Consider the following 17,061-nt stretch of genomic DNA (forward strand, 5'->3'; position numbering starts at 1 on the left):
GGGTTAACAATCGAGGAAACTGTGGAAACTGTGGATATTCCGAGACAAAACTGATAATGGAGGGACGCCAAACTTTCTCCTGTTGCCAGAAATCTATCAGAAGAAAAAAAAAAAAAAAGAGTGCAAATAAAGATGAGCAAATATGCAAAACAAAATGCAAAAAATAAATAAAATACAAGCCATATTATTTGGATAGCCTTTTTGGGAACTTACACTGGACATACCACAGTAAAATGCTCAAATGCTTTCCTTTGTTCTGTGGTAATTTTCACAGGGCAAAGGAAATTTTTTGGAAATCCAGTTATGGAACGGGCTCTCCATGGAGAACAGTAGGTGTCTGCTTCTGGCTAGCATTGCTCACAGTGTTGTCAACGTCTCTAATGGTCAAGATAGGGGTAAATACTGACCATAGGAGATGGTGAATTTTTTTTTTTTTTAATCAGTACACATGATCCCTTCCTGCTTCTAGCTTGTGGGCCAAAAAGAAGGCTGCAATATACTTGACTTTAGGAGTAGTAGTGTTTGCGAATTTTGCGCTATATTCATTTTTTTGAATATTCGCTATATTGCTATATATTCTTGTTTGAGAATATTACGAATATTCAAAAAAACTAAGTTATAGCAATATAGCGAATATTCGAAAAAAACGAATATAGAGCAATTTAGCTAATATAGTGCTATAATCAGTTTTTTTTTATAGTTGTAATTTTTTTCCCATCTGAAGTTCAGATTGGAAAAAAATTACAACTATAAAAAAAAGATTATAGCACTATATTAGCTAAATTGCTCTATATTCGTTTTTTTTTTGAATATTCGCTATATTGCTATATATTCTTGTTTTAGAATATTACGAATATTCGAAAAAACGAAGTTATAGCAATATATCGAATATTCAAAAAAAATCTAATATAGAGCAATTTAGCTAATATAGTGCTATAATCTTCTTTGTCTAATAGTTGTAAATTGAGAAATTCGCTATAAAAATTCGAATCTGAAAATTTGAATTACGAAAATTTGCATATTACACAATCATTACCTTGCCGATTTTTTAAGAAAAAAAACGCAAATTTTCGAATTTTCGAATATTCGACGAATATTTTAAAAAATATTCGCGAAATATCGCGAATTCGAATATGACCCCTGCCGCTCATCACTAGTGAACAATACTAATGCAGAGCCTCCAAAGCCCTTGGCCTATGCAATCATGAGCTGCGCTAGGTAGAGTACAGGATAAAAAAAAAAATGAAAATTTGTTTCATGGGGTATGGAAATATGTCAGGCTTCAGTTTTGAACCCAGAAAAGCTATGTTAAAAAATAATACAAAAATAACAGTTAATATCAAAATAAAAAAATAAAAAAAATTACCTTATGGCAAGCATTAAGCATTCTGCAGATGAAACACTTCGACAGAAAGTGGTGTCCTGTCTTTCGATGCGATGAGACACCCTTTGTAGCAGATCGTCAAAACTGTCAACGCTCATCCGTAAGTAGTTATGAAACTTGTCCAGATAATTCCTCAGTTCGGGAAACAGAACTTCAAATGCTCTCCTTCTCATTCTGCCAGAAGTAATCGGATGCTCCCAATAGCGACTGTGCCGTCTGGCTCGAAGACATCTCTCTCCAGTGAGAAACAAGGATTAGAGCCTGAAATCCAAAGCGAATGTGGTCTGGCATCATCTTTGCTATCTTCTGAGGCAGCATCTGAGGGGTATGTGACCTTTGTTTGATTTTTATAGTCACTGTACAATTTGCATGTGAAATTGGTTCTTTTGATGTTTGAAAATGTAAATACCGGATCCGTTATTCCGTCTGAAACTGGATGATAACGGATGAGATAGATCTGTTATTTCACCGGATCCGTCAGAAGGATCCAGCAAAAAAGATCTCCGTTTACATGCGGTTTGACGGATCTGGCAGGCATTCCCGGCAACGGAACTGCCTGCCGAAATCCAACAACACTAGTGTGAAAGTACCCAAAAAAGAAAAATAAGAGGACACCATGTGAGTGTTCTGTTCATTTCCCAGCTAATATTTTTCTTTGTGAACTAAATGGCTATTTCAAGTGCAGATCATTATCTGATTTGGACACAGCCTACCTTTTCACAGAATTATAATCATGCACCAGTTTTATTGACTATAATATGGAATTGTTTTAAATTCTCTTGTATGTTTTACAATCATGATTATTTTCAAATACCAACCCTGGGCTCGCTTGGAACAAGGCTGAAATATGGTGTGAGTAATAAAGTAATTGAGGATAAAACACAGATCTGATTGGTGAATAGTGTCACAAACTAGCAGGGATGGACCCACTGTGCCACGTGACCAACCTCCTCTAAGGGCGTTGTCTTAGTGAACACATTTTTTCTTCACAATACCCCTGAGGTTGGGGATAGACTTTTCTGAGAGGAACAGAGGTCACTACCTCTTGAGGAGGATTGGCACACATAGTAGCTCTTCCAGGCAGACCAGGAGGTCCCAGATAAAGGTACTAGAGGTATAGATGTAGCCAGCAGGCCAAGTCATAACCTGGAGTGTCACTGCAGGACTGAAGCATGAGACAGAGCTGTAGTCGTACAAGCAATGGGTTAGAGAAGGCGGCACAGATACAGGTCAGGCAACCCGGGTCAGCAACAGGAAAATCGAGACGTAAAGTCGAGACGTAACAGGCAAGGATCAGACAGGAAGCGGAATCCAGAAGACAAGCATGAGTCAGAAACACGAGAGCTCAAGCACAGAGAAATTCACCTTTGCAGGACACAAGGACCTTTGACGCTCAGGCACCTGGGAAGGGAGCTGGACCACTTATATAGGTACAGGATGGATGGGATTGTTCACACAGGTCACATGTGAAAAACCCTTACATTACAGGAAGTGATGTGCGCTGGCCCTTACTGAGGTGCTACAGAAAACAGGCTAGAAGGCATGTTGTGTCTAGGGCAGAAAGGAAACTGTAGAGTCTAGAAGTTACAGCATCTGCAGGCACAGAGTCCAGGACAGCAGCAGTGCATAGAGAGACACTGGCAGCAGATCACTGCAACTAACTGCCTCATAATGCAGCTGGATGCAGATGATGACAGAAGCGGCCAGGAAGGACAGTGCTCACCCAAAGCCAGAGCTCGAGTCGGCGGCGGTGAGTAGGGGAACATTGGCGGTCAGCAACCGCTGTTACAAATAGAAGAGAATAAAGGCTGGTTTACACGGGATAGCTGATTGTCGGGAAGGAAGTGTTTAACCCTGACAAGGAGTCCGCTGCTATTACATGCTGGACATCCACATACAGACAGCGCTATCTGCTGCCCAGGAACGATTATTGGAGTGCCTGCACTAACAACACAATCACCCGATGAACGAACACTTAACAGAAATGGTTGTTCCCTATAATCTGTTACGGATTGGTACAGATGTAGCAGAGTTAACACTCAAACTCTTAACTCAAGCAAATCTACCTTAAAGGGTTTCTGTCACCTGAAAAATGGGCATTACGCTGGCTGACATCGATGTGCTAATGTCAGCTGAACATATCTATATTAGAGCAATCTCACTGCCTGCTGCCACTATTGAGAAAAACAAACTTTTATAATATCCTAATTAGCCTCCAGGAGCAGGGGGGGCATTGCCCCTGCTCCTAGAGGCTCCGTTCTCCCATCTCTGGCCACGCCCTGCTACACTAGATTGACATGGGCAGGCATCGTTGGTATCCTATCTCCGACCCTATCTGCAGTGTAAATCTCGCGCCTTTCAGTATTCGGAAGCTGGCAGCTGGCGTGCGCCATTCACTCAACGCGCCTGCACTGAATACTGAAAGGCGCAAGATTTACACTGCAGACAGGGACGGAGGTAGGAGAACAATGATGCCTGCCCCTGTCAATCTAGTGTAGCAGGGCATGGCCAGAGGTGGGAGAACGGAGCCTCTAGGAGCAGGGGCAATGCCCCCCCCCCCCCCCTGCTCCTAGAGACTAATTAGCATATTATAAAAGTACATTTTTCTTAACACGGGTCCGTCCCCCATTTACTTACAATGGATTTAGTGACGGATCCATCATAACTATTTTAGAAATAATACAACCGGATCTGTTCATAACGGAAGCTGCTGATCCATGATGGATCCAAAATGTGAAAGTAGCCTTACACGCAGCCTGTAAATGGTGGTGGTACTGTTTTTGGAATTAACCAGTCGTGTTTTTCCAATCCAATCCTTTTAGGACAGTTTATCTTAAATCTGAATCTAATGGTAAAATAGCAATGTACTTTTGTCACAGGAAAACAATCCAGGTGGAGTAAGCAACTGTTACAGCAGCAGCAGCTAGCCGCCGCTGTCCAAAATGGCGGTTCGGATGCGGACCCAAACAACGGTTGTGTGCATGAGGCCTAAACCATGTAAACTCACAGCATGAATGTTCAATAAGGCAGAAATTTACCAAAGACATAGCTATTGCAGAAGATTTTATTACTGGTGACATTCTGTGATGCTATGCACATAACTGGTTGGGAGGAGTAGGATGAGTGCATACTGTGGCAACTGTGACAATTCTACACAATCTGCATATCCTGAGGCATTGATAATCACAGCCAATACACCTGCTTGAAGCTAATTTACACCAGCATGCAAAATTTTAATTTAATTTGAGGATAAAATATAAATGTATTTTAAAGCTCTGTAGGGAAGAAGTAGTAAAACTGGTGCTAAGGAAAGGTGAAGGAGTTACCTATAATAACCAATCAGGTTGCTGCCTTTCTTTTCCAAAGGGCCTTTGGAAAATGAAAACTTATATCTGATTGGTTTCCATAGGCAACATCTCCACATTTCTTTGTCAACTGTTTTAATAATTTTCCCCAGGGAATGTCCAGTACAACTAATAAGAAAAGTCTTTAGCGCTGACTGCATAAAAGGCAGTGGGGAAAAAGACAAGGTGAAATAGTTACCCAGGTTTCCACCTTTCATCATTCATAGGCCCTTTGGCAAATTAAAACATGATTGGCTGCTGTGGGCACCTATTCCAATTTTCCTTTGGACTAGGTTTGATAGCTATCCCCAATATTTTCAAAAATTAACCACACTGGAGCTTCAAATAACTTGTATATATGCTAAATATTCTTCTGTGTTTGCAAATGCATTCCTATTTTATAAATCTTCTTTTGATAGCCTGACTTGTATTATCCTTACAGGGGTTTTCTGGGAGTACAATTTTGAAGACTTATCCTTAGCTCAGTGCATTGAGGAGCTGGTGCAAAAGATGGGGGTGGTAGTGGCCCTCTAATGAAGTGTTGTGTCACGGTGCACTCCCTCAGGCCTTTGGTCTCTGGGAATCAGTGTAGTGGAAATATAGTTTAAAGAATGTCTTTTTTATATCAAGTGCAAAGTATAATTTATGTTACATTCAGTAGCAGCAGATTTAAAGTGCAAATTCTGGTACCAGTAAAGAAGTATGGAGGCAGGTTGGATGGCCACAACTTATGTCCATTATCAGGTCTAGATTTGAACCTTAACTGGCCTAGTAGTGATGGGTGTCTGAGACGTAGTCCCTCACCTTGCAGCAGTGTCAGTAATGTAATCTTCAGCTGTTCACTCTGCTGTCTGGTCTGTCAAGTATTTGGTGAGGCTGGAAAAACATTGGTCTCTTCAGAGAACCCTTCAAAGAAGCAGGAGCTCTGCAGTGTGCTTCCTCTTCTTGCTTAATCAGACGAACACTACAGCCTCTACACAGCTAACCCAGTACAGCACCATACATTGTATAGTGGCTGTGCCTGCTCTTGCAGCCCTGGTTAATTCAATTACATGGGACTGAACTGCACATAGGCCATGTGACTAATGAACAGGATATCACAGGAAGAGGCCACAGCACTCAACACCTCTTCAGGCAGCTGACTGTCCCTGGATTGTTCCGGATTTTCAGAGACAATATTGTGCTGTCCCTGGACAAAAATGGGCAGGGCTAATGCAAACCCCACCCAAAAGTGGATTTTCCCAGATGGATCGGGGTGCTCCCATGGACAGGGCTTAGATGCCCAGATGTTACCAACTGAAACATTGGTAAAGTGGTTGTGCATTGCAAAGATATTGAGGATCCATCCTCTGGATTCATGGGGGTCCAATTCCTGGCAACGCCTACCAATCAGTTATTTGAAGGTGCCATAGAGATTTTGTTAGTTCGGCATCCTCTTCAGTGTTTGGATGCATGCCATTTAGATTATAGTGGTGGTGTAGTGTAATTACAACTGCTCACCCCTTTCAAGCGAATGGGACGAGCACTTATAGTTACAAAAGAAACCACATATATACAACCAAACATTGAAGAGGATGCAGCGCTCACACCACCCCTGCAACCATTTCGAACAGCAGTTTGGCAGGGGCACTGGAAGATGGACTCCTGGTGATCTGATATGAATTACCTATCTTGAGGAGAGATATGCAGCCTGAAAACCAAAAGTTCAAAACATTGTTACCCTTTTGCTCGTCAGTATATACAGGTGAAACTCTAAAAATTAGAATATTGTGCAAAGTTCATTTATTTCAGTAATGCAACTTAAAAGGTTAAACTAACATGCGAGAGAGACTCATTACAGGAAAGCGAGATATTGTATTTCAAGCCTTTATTTGTTATAATTTGGATAATTATGATATGGCTTACAGCTTATGTGTAATGACCGGCGTCACACAGGGAGGAAAACAGGGAAAGCCCTGCCCAAGGGAGAGGGAAAGGTGGTGACCCCTAACTCACCTTGCAGCTGGCACCTGGCTGCCCTGACGTCCCTAGACGGGTTCCTCACCCGTGCGGCGATCATGTGCCTAAACCCTGGCTTTCCCTGAAATGAGCCCTAGATAGTGAACGGGCCGGTGGTATCGCTAGTCCGCACCACTGCACTAAGAGGGAAACACCAGGGAGAGGACAGACAAATACAAACAAACACAAACACCCAGGTGGGCGACCACAGCAGTCCACAAAGGTCCAACAGGGATCCGGAGGGTAGCGTTCTGAAACAACCATCCGAGAACGCAGCAACACAGCTCCAGTGGGTCAGAGTAGATGTCCAGGCAGGAAGCTCTATCTCTGGCAACCAGAGAAGTGTGAGAGAGGAATATAAGGAGGTTTGGGAGTGCTGGACAAGGAACAGCTGAGGAGAAGGAGCTACGGATCCCTGAGTGAGCCAAAAGGGTTTGCAAAGCAAACCCAGAAAGCTACCATAAGGAAAACAGCCCTATCTTAAATAGAGCGTGCAGCCAACCGCTGCGACTTCCTGACCCCGGGTATAACGGAGTCAGGCGTGGTTCTCGATACCCTCGTGACAGTACCCCCCTCTCTACGAGGGGCCTCCGGACACTCAGGACCAGGTCTCTCAGGATGAGAGGCATGAAAAACCCGAACTAACCTGTCGGCGTTTACCTCAGACGCAGGAACCCACATTCTTTCCTCGGGACCGTAACCTCTCCAATGCACCAGATATTGAAGAGAGCGGCGGACCCGACGAGAATTAACAATTTTGGATATCTGAAATTCTAGATTACCATCCACGACAACAGGAGGGGGTGGCAGCGGTGATGGTTCTAGAGGTGGAACATATTTTTTGAGTAACGACTTATGAAAAACATTATAAATTTTAAAAGTCTGAGGTAACTCCAGGCGAAAAGCCACGGGGTTGATGATGGCTACAATTTTGTAAGGGCCAATAAACCTAGGACCCAGTTTCCAAGAGGGAACCTTCAACTTAATATTCCTAGTAGACAACCACACATAGTCATTCACTCCTAGGTCCAGACCTGGCAACCGTCTCTTATCAGCCATGCATTTGTATTTACCTCCCATATTTTTCAAGTTAGCTTGCACCTTCTGCCATACCGATGAAAGAGATGACGAAAACCGTTCCTCTTCGGGAACCCCAGAAGACCCCCCCTCTTTGAAAGTACAAAATTGGGGATGAAACCCATATGCACCAAGAAATGGTGACTTGCCAGTGGATTCCTGACGACGATTATTTATGGCAAACTCAGCTAACGGTAAATATGATGACCACAACTCTTGGTTTTCAGACACAAAACATCTTAGATATGTCTCAAGGTTTTGGTTGGTACGCTCAGTCTGTCCATTCGACTGAGGATGGAAAGCTGAGGAAAAGGACAAGTGTACCCCCAAACGGGAACAAAAAGCTTTCCAAAATTTAGAAATAAACTGGGTACCCCGATCCGAAACAACATCGGAGGGGACCCCGTGAAGCTTCACGATTTCACTGACGAATACCTGAGCAAGAGTCTTAGCATTAGGTAATGCGGGTAACGCAATGAAGTGTACCATTTTGCTAAACCTGTCCACTACTACCAAAATAACTGTTTTACCCGCAGACAAAGGTAAGTCAGTGATAAAATCCATTGACAGATGTGTCCACGGTCTATTGGGAATGACGAGTGGTAATAGAGACCCTGCAGGACGTGTATGTGAAACTTTTGCGCGCGCACAGGTAGAGCAAGAAGACACAAAATCTAATACATCCTGACGCAACCTTGGCCACCAAAAACGACAAGAGAATAGCTCCAAGGTTGCTTTACTACCCGGGTGCCCAGCAAGTGCCGAATTATGATGTTCCCTTAATAATTCGAAACGTAGGTTCAACGGTACAAACAATTTCTCTGAGGGGCAAGAGACCGGGGCGTCCCCCTGGGCCTCTAGCACCTTCCCCTCCAGAACAGAGTGTACCGCAGAGACAACCACTCCTCTTTGTAGAATGGGCACCGGATCACTCACAGTACCCCCTCCAGGGAAACAACGAGATAGTGCATCAGCCTTGGTGTTCTTTGCCCCAGGACGATAGGTAATCACAAAGTTAAACCTGGTAAAAAATAGCGACCACCTAGCCTGTCTAGGGGTGAGACGCTTAGCTGATTCGAGGTACAGGAGATTTTTGTGGTCCGTAATCACAGTGACGGGGTGGACTGCCCCCTCTAAGAAGTGACGCCACTCCTCAAACGCAAGTTTAATAGCTAATAGTTCCCTATTGCCAATATCGTAGTTCTTTTCTGCTGCAGATAGTTTTTTAGAAAAGAAAGCACAAGGACGCCATTTGCCAGGAGACGGACCCTGAGACAGCACTGCCCCCACTCCCACCTCTGACGCATCGACTTCAACAATAAAAGGCTGAGAGACATCAGGTTGGACTAGTACAGGTGCTGAAGTAAACCTCTCTTTTAGAGAGGAAAAAGCAACTTTAGCGGCGTCAGACCATTTAGAAAAATCAGTCCCCTTCCTAGTCATATCAGTAAGCGGTTTTACAATAAGTGAATAATCTTTAATGAATTTCCTATAGAAATTTGCGAAGCCCAAGAACCGGTGTAGTGCTTTGAGGTTCTCAGGAAGATCCCAATCTAAAATTGCCTGGACCTTCCTAGGATCCATACGGAAACCTGACGCAGATAAAAAATAACCCAGGAATTGTATCTCCTGAACGGCGAAGACACATTTTTCAATCTTAGCATATAATTCATTCGTCCGTAGGACCTGCAGTACTTGTCTGACATGCACCTCATGTGTTTTCAGATCAGACGAATAAATTAAAATATCATCTAGGTATATTACCACAAACCTGCCGATTAGATGACTAAAAATGTCATTAACGAAATGTTGAAAGATGGCAGGAGCATTGGTCAGACCGAAAGGCATAACTAGATTTTCATAATGCCCCTCAGGGGTGTTAAACGCTGTCTTCCACTCATCCCCCTCCTTAATACGAATCAGATTGTAGGCCCCCCTAAGATCAAGTTTGGAGAACCTACCTAGCACCCGCAATCTGATTAAACAGGTCAGGAATGAGAGGAAGAGGGTATGGGTCTCGGATGGTTATCTGATTTAATTCGCGAAAATCTAAGCAAGGACGCAGGCCCCCATCTTTCTTTTTAACGAAGAAAAACCCTGCAGCCACGGGTGAAGAAGAGGGTCTGATGTGTCCCTTAGCCAAGCTCTCGGAGATATAATCTTTCATGGCTTGTCTCTCTGGACCCGAAAGATTATATAACCTGGTCTTGGGTAATTTTGCGCCGGGAATAAGGTTAACCGGGCAATCATAAGGACGATGAGGTGGTAACTTCTGACAACCTTTTTCAGAAAAAACATCCTCAAAATCCGAAATAAATGTAGGTAGGGTAGTTATGGAGGCGACTAAGCAATTGCTATTTAAGCAATTTTCTCTGCACTGCTCACTCCACTCCAATATCTCCCTGGCCTGCCAATCCACCACTGGATTGTGCGCTACCAACCAGGGAAGGCCCAGCACCACCGGAGTGGGAAGCCCCTCCAGAACATAACCTGAAAGCATCTCGTTATGGTGGTCCCCTACCCGAAGGTGTAAATTATGAACGATGTGGGTGAGGTTTCTCTGAGACAGGGGAGCAGAATCAATAGCGAATATGGGAATGGGTCTCTGTAACGTACAGAGAGACAAACCCAAAGAGCGGGCAAAATTGGCATCTATCAAATTTACCCCTGCTCCACTGTCTAGAAAGAAAGAAATAGTCTCCGTCTTATCACCAAAAATAATAACCGCTGGCAACACAAATTGCGATGTACGTATGGAGGAGACGTATACCCCCCGGCTGACATCCTCCACACAGCCTGGGGTTAGTAGTTTTTCCGACGGTCTTTTGTTTCTGAGGAAAGTAAGGACAGACATTAATGAAATGACCCCTCTCCCCACAAAAAAAACAAACCCCACGCCTACGGCGAGCCTCAGGAGGACGGACCTGACGAGTAGTTCCTCCTAGCTGCATAGGCTCGTCTAAGTCCGTACAGACTAACTGCTGCTTGGGAGGGGTTACCAATTTCTCCGGTTCTTTCAACCTGTCCCTAAGGCGTCTCTCTATACAGATAGAAAGGGACATAACCGCATCAAGGGAAACGGGGGTCTCATATAATGCAAGCGCATCCTTAACCCTTTCGGATAACCCAGAGCAGAACTGACTCCTGAGAGCCGGGTCGTTCCATTGGGTATCCGTAGCCCACCTACGGAATTCAGAGCAATAATCCTCTACCGGCCGCTCTCCTTGTAAGAGTCTCCGTAATCTTGATTCAGCCAGTGCTACTCGGTCAGGGTCGTCATATATGAGACCCAAGGCCCCGAAAAACTCATCCACTGACCGAAGAGCCTGGGAATCAGTAGGTAAAGAGAACGCCCAGGACTGCGGGTCCCCCTGCAGCAGGGAAATAACAACCCCCACCCGCTGATCTTCATTACCAGAGGAGTAAGGGCGCAGTTTAAAGAATAACTTACAGGCCTCACGGAACGTCAAAAACTTGTCCCTTCCCCCAGAAAATCTGTCAGGGAGAGGGACCTTGGGTTCCGCAACAACCTGGTTACCAGTAGCAACCGCTGGGCTTGCGGTCAGTTGGAATTGCTGCTGTTGCTGGAGGACCGCCGCCTTCAATCCTACCACCTCCAAAGACAGGCCATGAAATTGTTTGGACAGAGCAGCAATTTGATCCATACTGGATTCTAAGTAGGTAAAAAATTTTTTTTTTTTTTTTTTACCTACACAATATAAGGGCCAGAGATAATGTAATGACCGGCGTCACACACAGGGAGGAAAACAGGGAAAGCCCTGCCCAAGGGAGAGGGAAAGGTGGTGACCCCTAACTCACCTTGCAGCTGGCACCTGGCTTCCCTGACGTCCCTAGACAGGTTCCTCACCCGTGCGGCGATCACGTGCCTAAACCCTGGCTTTCCCTGAAATGAGCCCTAGATAGTGAACGGGCCGGTGGGATCACTAGTCCGCACCACTGCACTAAGAGGGAAACACCAGGGAGAGGACAGACAAATACAAACAAACACAAACACCCAGGTGGGCGACCACAGCAGTCCACAAAGGTCCAACAGGGATCCGGAGGGTAGCGTTCTGAAACAACCATCCGAGAACGCAGCAACACAGCTCCAGTGGGTCAGAGTAGATGTCCAGGCAGGAAGCTCTATCTCTGGCAACCAGAGAAGTGTGAGAGAGGAATATAAGGAGGTTTGGGAGTGCTGGACAAGGAACAGCTGAGGAGAAGGAGCTACGGATCCCTGAGTGAGCCAAAAGGGTTTGCAAAGCAAACCCAGAAAGCTACCATAAGGAAAACAGCCCTATCTTAAATAGAGCGTGCAGCCAACCGCTGCGACTTCCTGACCCCGGGTATAACGGAGTCAGGCGTGGTTCTCGATACCCTCGTGACATTATGAAACCCCAAAGTCTCAATTTTGAGGTCCCCTTTGCTCAGGGGGTACGGATTAATTATCTGACTAGAGTGTGACACTTTGAGCCTAGAATATTAAACCTTTTAACTAAATTCTAAATTCTTTTACATCAAGGCAGGAGACTCCATTATGCTTTAAGATCTTTCTTTTTTTATCCCAGCAGCAAACAGTTAACAATGTAAAACATTTACACAAGATATGTAAATCAGTGTTCACAAACAGCCAATCAACAGGCAGCATAGGTCATATAGTGGCTAATCAAACATGTGAACATCCTTCTTTCTTGCTGCTTGACTCCCAGAAATATACGTAAAATTGCTCTCCTCATATGTTTTTATATATATATATATATATCAATATCAACTTGGGGTGAGAGACGTTTGGCCCGGCGCATGCGCGGTGCAGAGGGAGGGACGCCAGCGCTGGCTGACTCGGCGGGTCCATTGGCGGTAAGCTCCACTGTTTTTAATTTCTGATATGATGCAGCTGCATCATGAATAATGAATTTTAACCCTTGATGCACCGAGCATGTCTGCACCGTACTTACCCTTTGGATTTTGCACTCAAGGGGCACTAAGTTTGTACATCAAACTGTAATGTAATATATATATGAACTGGAGTGTATATTTTATAACACTGATGTAAGATCACTTATAATGTATTTTATAACTTTTGTACCTTTTATATGGATTTAATGCGAATGTATACTAGACACAGAGTGTCATGTGATGATGTAGTTGGAGATCATGTGACCCGATTGATAACATGTGTATTTACTAATTGTATTGAGTATGTACTGAGTTGTGGGTATATATACCCAGTTGTAAGCACTGTTGTGTAGCTTGATAAAGGCCTCATTGAGTAGGCCGAAACGTTGCTGGGATTAAAGTTTTGGGATCTTCACCCTGTCACCTAAAGCTGGAAGTGCTGCCTCGTTATTTGCAAAGTACATATCGTGGAGGAGAAGCCGACCTCTGTGAAGAGTTGCACCCAGTGCACAAGGTCTGACTGTGCTGCTTTGATATTTGTGATTTTATATATATATATAAAATGCTTGATAATGGTCCCAGCAAGCGGACCGAAACGTCGCACAGGTGAATAAAGGGTCCCACTTTTTTCACTAAATGGAGTGCTGCGGTGTTATTCTTCTTTCTATATATATATATATATATATATATATACAGGTCCTTCTAAAAAAAAAATAGCATATTGTGATAAAGTTCATTATTTTCTGTAATGTACTGATAAACATTAGACTTCCATATATTTTAGATTCATTACACACCAACTGAAGTAGTTCAAGCCTTTTATTGTTTTAATATTGATGATTTTGGTATACAGCTCATGAAAACCCAAATTTCCTATCTAAAAAAATTAGCATATTTCATCCGACCAATAAAAGAAAAGTGTTTTTAATACAAAAAAAAGTCAACCTTCAAATAATTATGTTCAGTTATGCACTCAATACTTGGTCGGGAATCCTTTTGCAGAAATGACTGCTTCAATGCGGCGTGGCATGGAGGCAATCAGCTTGTGGCACTGCTGAGGTGTTATGGAGGCCCAGGATGCTTCAATAGCGGCCTTAAGCTCATCCAGAGTGTTGGGTCTTGCGTCTCTCAACTTTTTCTTCCCAATATCCCACAGATTCTCTATGGGGTTAAGGTCAGGAGAGTTGGCAGGCCAATTGAGCACAGTAATACCATGGTCAGTAAACCATGTACCAGTGGTTTTGGCACTGTGAGCAGGTGCCAGGTCGTGCTGAAAAATGAAATCTTCATCTCCATTAAGCTTTTCAGCAGATGGAAGCATGAAGTGCTCCAAAATCTCCTGATAGCTAGCTGCATTGACCCTGCCCTTGATAAAACACAGTGGACCAACACCAGCAGCTGACATGGCACCCCAGACCATCACTGACTGTGGGTACTTGACACTGGACTTCAGGCATTTTGGCATTTCCCTCTCCCCAGTCTTCCTCCAGACTCTGGCACCTTGATTTCCGAATAACATGCAACAGTCCAGTGCTGCTTCTCTGTAGCCCAGGTCAGGCGCTTCTGCCGCTGTTTCTGGTTCAAAAGTGGCTTGACCTGGGGAATGCGCCACCTGTAGCCCATTTCCTGCACACGCCTGTACACGGTGGCTCTGGATGTTTCTACTCCAGACTCAGTCCACTGCTTCCGCAGGTCCCCCAAGGTCTGGAATCGGTCCTTCTCCACAATCTTCCTCAGGGTCCGGTCACCTCTTCTCGTTGTGCAGCGTTTTGTGCCACACTTTTTCCTTCCCACAGACTTCCCACTGAGGTGCCTTGATACAGCACTCTGGGAACAGCCTATTCATTCAGAAATTTCTTTCTGTGTCTTACCCTCTTGCTTGAGGGTGTCAATGATGGCCTTCTGGACAGCAGTCAGGTCGGCAGTCTTACCCATGATTGCGGTTTTGAGTAATGAACCAGGCTGGGAGTTTTTAAAAGCCTCAGGAATCTTTTGCAGGTGTTTAGAGTTAATTAGTTGATTCAGATGATTAGGTTAATAGCTCGTTTAGAGAACCTTTTCATGATATGCTAACTTTTTTTAGATAGGAATTTTTGGGTTTTCATGAGCTGTATGCCAAAATCATCAATATTAAAACAATAAAAGGCTTGAACTACTTCAGTTAGTGTGTAATGAATCTAAAATATATGAAAGTCTAATGTTTATCAGTACATTACAGAAAATAATGAACTTTATCACAATATGCTATTTTTTTTAGAAGGACCTATATATATATATATATATATATATATATATATATATATTTATACAGTCCTGATCAAAAGTTTAAGACCACTTGAAATGGCATAAAATCATATTTACATTGTTGGATCTTGGTTCCAAGTAGAGCTTTAACATGCAACAAGAAGAAATGAGAGTGAGACAAAAAAAAATTTGAGCATTCAATTAATAGAAAATAATGATTAAACTGAAACAGGCTGTTTTTCAGCTGATCCAAATTTTATGACCACATGCTTTTAACAGGCCAAATCTGCGCAAAGATGTGGATTCATTGTCATTTTCTGTCAGGTAGTCACACATTGTGATGGCAAAGGCGAAAAAACTCCCCCTTTTTGAACGTGGTCGGGTTGTTGAACTGCATAAGCAGGGTCTCTCACAGCGCACCATCGCTGCTGAGGTGGGACGCAGTAAGACTATAGAACAAAAAAGTAAAGTGGAAGACCCAATAAATTTTTATCAGCACTGAGCCGGAGGATTTAATTGGCTGTCCGTCAAGACACTGGACGATCCTCGACCCAAATTAAGGCCCTTACTGGTGCTGACTGCATCCCCATAACCATCAGACTCAGACGGCATCTGAGACTGAAGGAGACTGAAGGGCTTCAAAAACAAAAAATGTCTTCAAAGACCTCGTCTCCTTGAACGCCACAGAACTGCTCGTTTGGACTTTGCAAGAGAGCACCAAACATGGGACATTCAAAGGTGGAAGAAAGTTTTATTCTCTGATGAGAAAAAAATTAACCTTGATGGTCCTGATGGTTTCCAACATTACTGGCATGACAAGCAGATCCCACCTGAGATGTTTTCTATGCACCACAATGAAGGGGGCGCCATAATGGTCTGGGGTGCTTTTTCGTTCAGTGGAACAATGGAGCTTCAGGAAGTGCAGGGGTGTCAAACAGTCGCTGGCTATGTCCATATGTTGCAGAGAGCATTCCTCATGACTGAGGGCCCTCGTCTGTGTGGTAACGACTGGGTTTTTCAACAGGACAATGCTACAATACACAATGCCCGCAGGACAAGGGACTTCTTCCAGGAGAATAACATCACTCTTTTGGCCCATCCTGCATGTTCCCCTGATCTAAATTCAATTGAGAACTATTGGGGATGGATGGCAAGGGAAGTTTACAAAAATGGACAATAGTTCCAGACAGTAGATGGCCTTTGTGTGGCCGTCTTCACCACTTGGAGAAATGTTCCCGCTCGCCGCATGGAAATGCTTGCATCAAGCATGCTGAAACAAATTTTGGAAGTGATATACAATAACGGCGGAGCTACTCATTACTGAGTTCATGTTTGGAAGTTGAATTTCGGTTTTGGGGGGCGGTTTAGTTTTTTGGGGAGGTGTGGTCCTAAATTTTTGATCAGCTGAAAAACAGCCTGTTTCAGTTTATTTGTTGTTTTCATTAAATTGAATGTTCAAAAAATGTTTTGTCTCACTCCCATTTCTTCTTGTTGCATGTTGAAGCTCTACTTGGAACCTTGTTAAGATCCAGCCATGCTAAATATGATTTTTAGCCATTTTTCAAGTGGTCTTAAACTTTTGATCAGGACTGTGTGTATATATATATATATATATATATATATATATATATATATTTGTGGTAGGGGCTGAGGTGTACATGAGCGTGGAGTTGGGAGGGATGCCTACCACCCTCCATGATCTATTTGGCTGAACTGTGCCCGGAGCCAGTGCGCGGTAGGCCTGAATATGTGGGCCACCCAAGAGAGTGGAATGAAAGAAAGAAGGGTGGGGAGGGTGGGGCATGAAGCGACCGTCCTCAGGGTGAGGTCGCGTGAGAAGATATAGCCGGCAGCCCCGCCCACAAATGCAGGCTGTAACCAGCCTTAATACTTGTGGTAGGGGCTGAGGTGTACATGAGCGTGGAGTTGGGAGGGATGCCTATCACCCTCCATGATCTATTTGGCTGAACTGTGCCCGGAGCCAGTGCGGGGTAGGCCTGAATATGTGGGCAAGAAGACTACCAACGCTGTTAGGTGTGAAATATTTATTGAACGAACGGGACAAATTACAAAGCCAATGAACCAAAAGCCCTGGAAATCTCAACCTGCGGGTTGGGT

The sequence above is a fragment of the Bufo gargarizans genome, chromosome 3, assembly GCF_014858855.1.
Source record: "Bufo gargarizans isolate SCDJY-AF-19 chromosome 3, ASM1485885v1, whole genome shotgun sequence".
Lineage (NCBI taxonomy): Eukaryota > Metazoa > Chordata > Amphibia > Anura > Bufonidae > Bufo > Bufo gargarizans.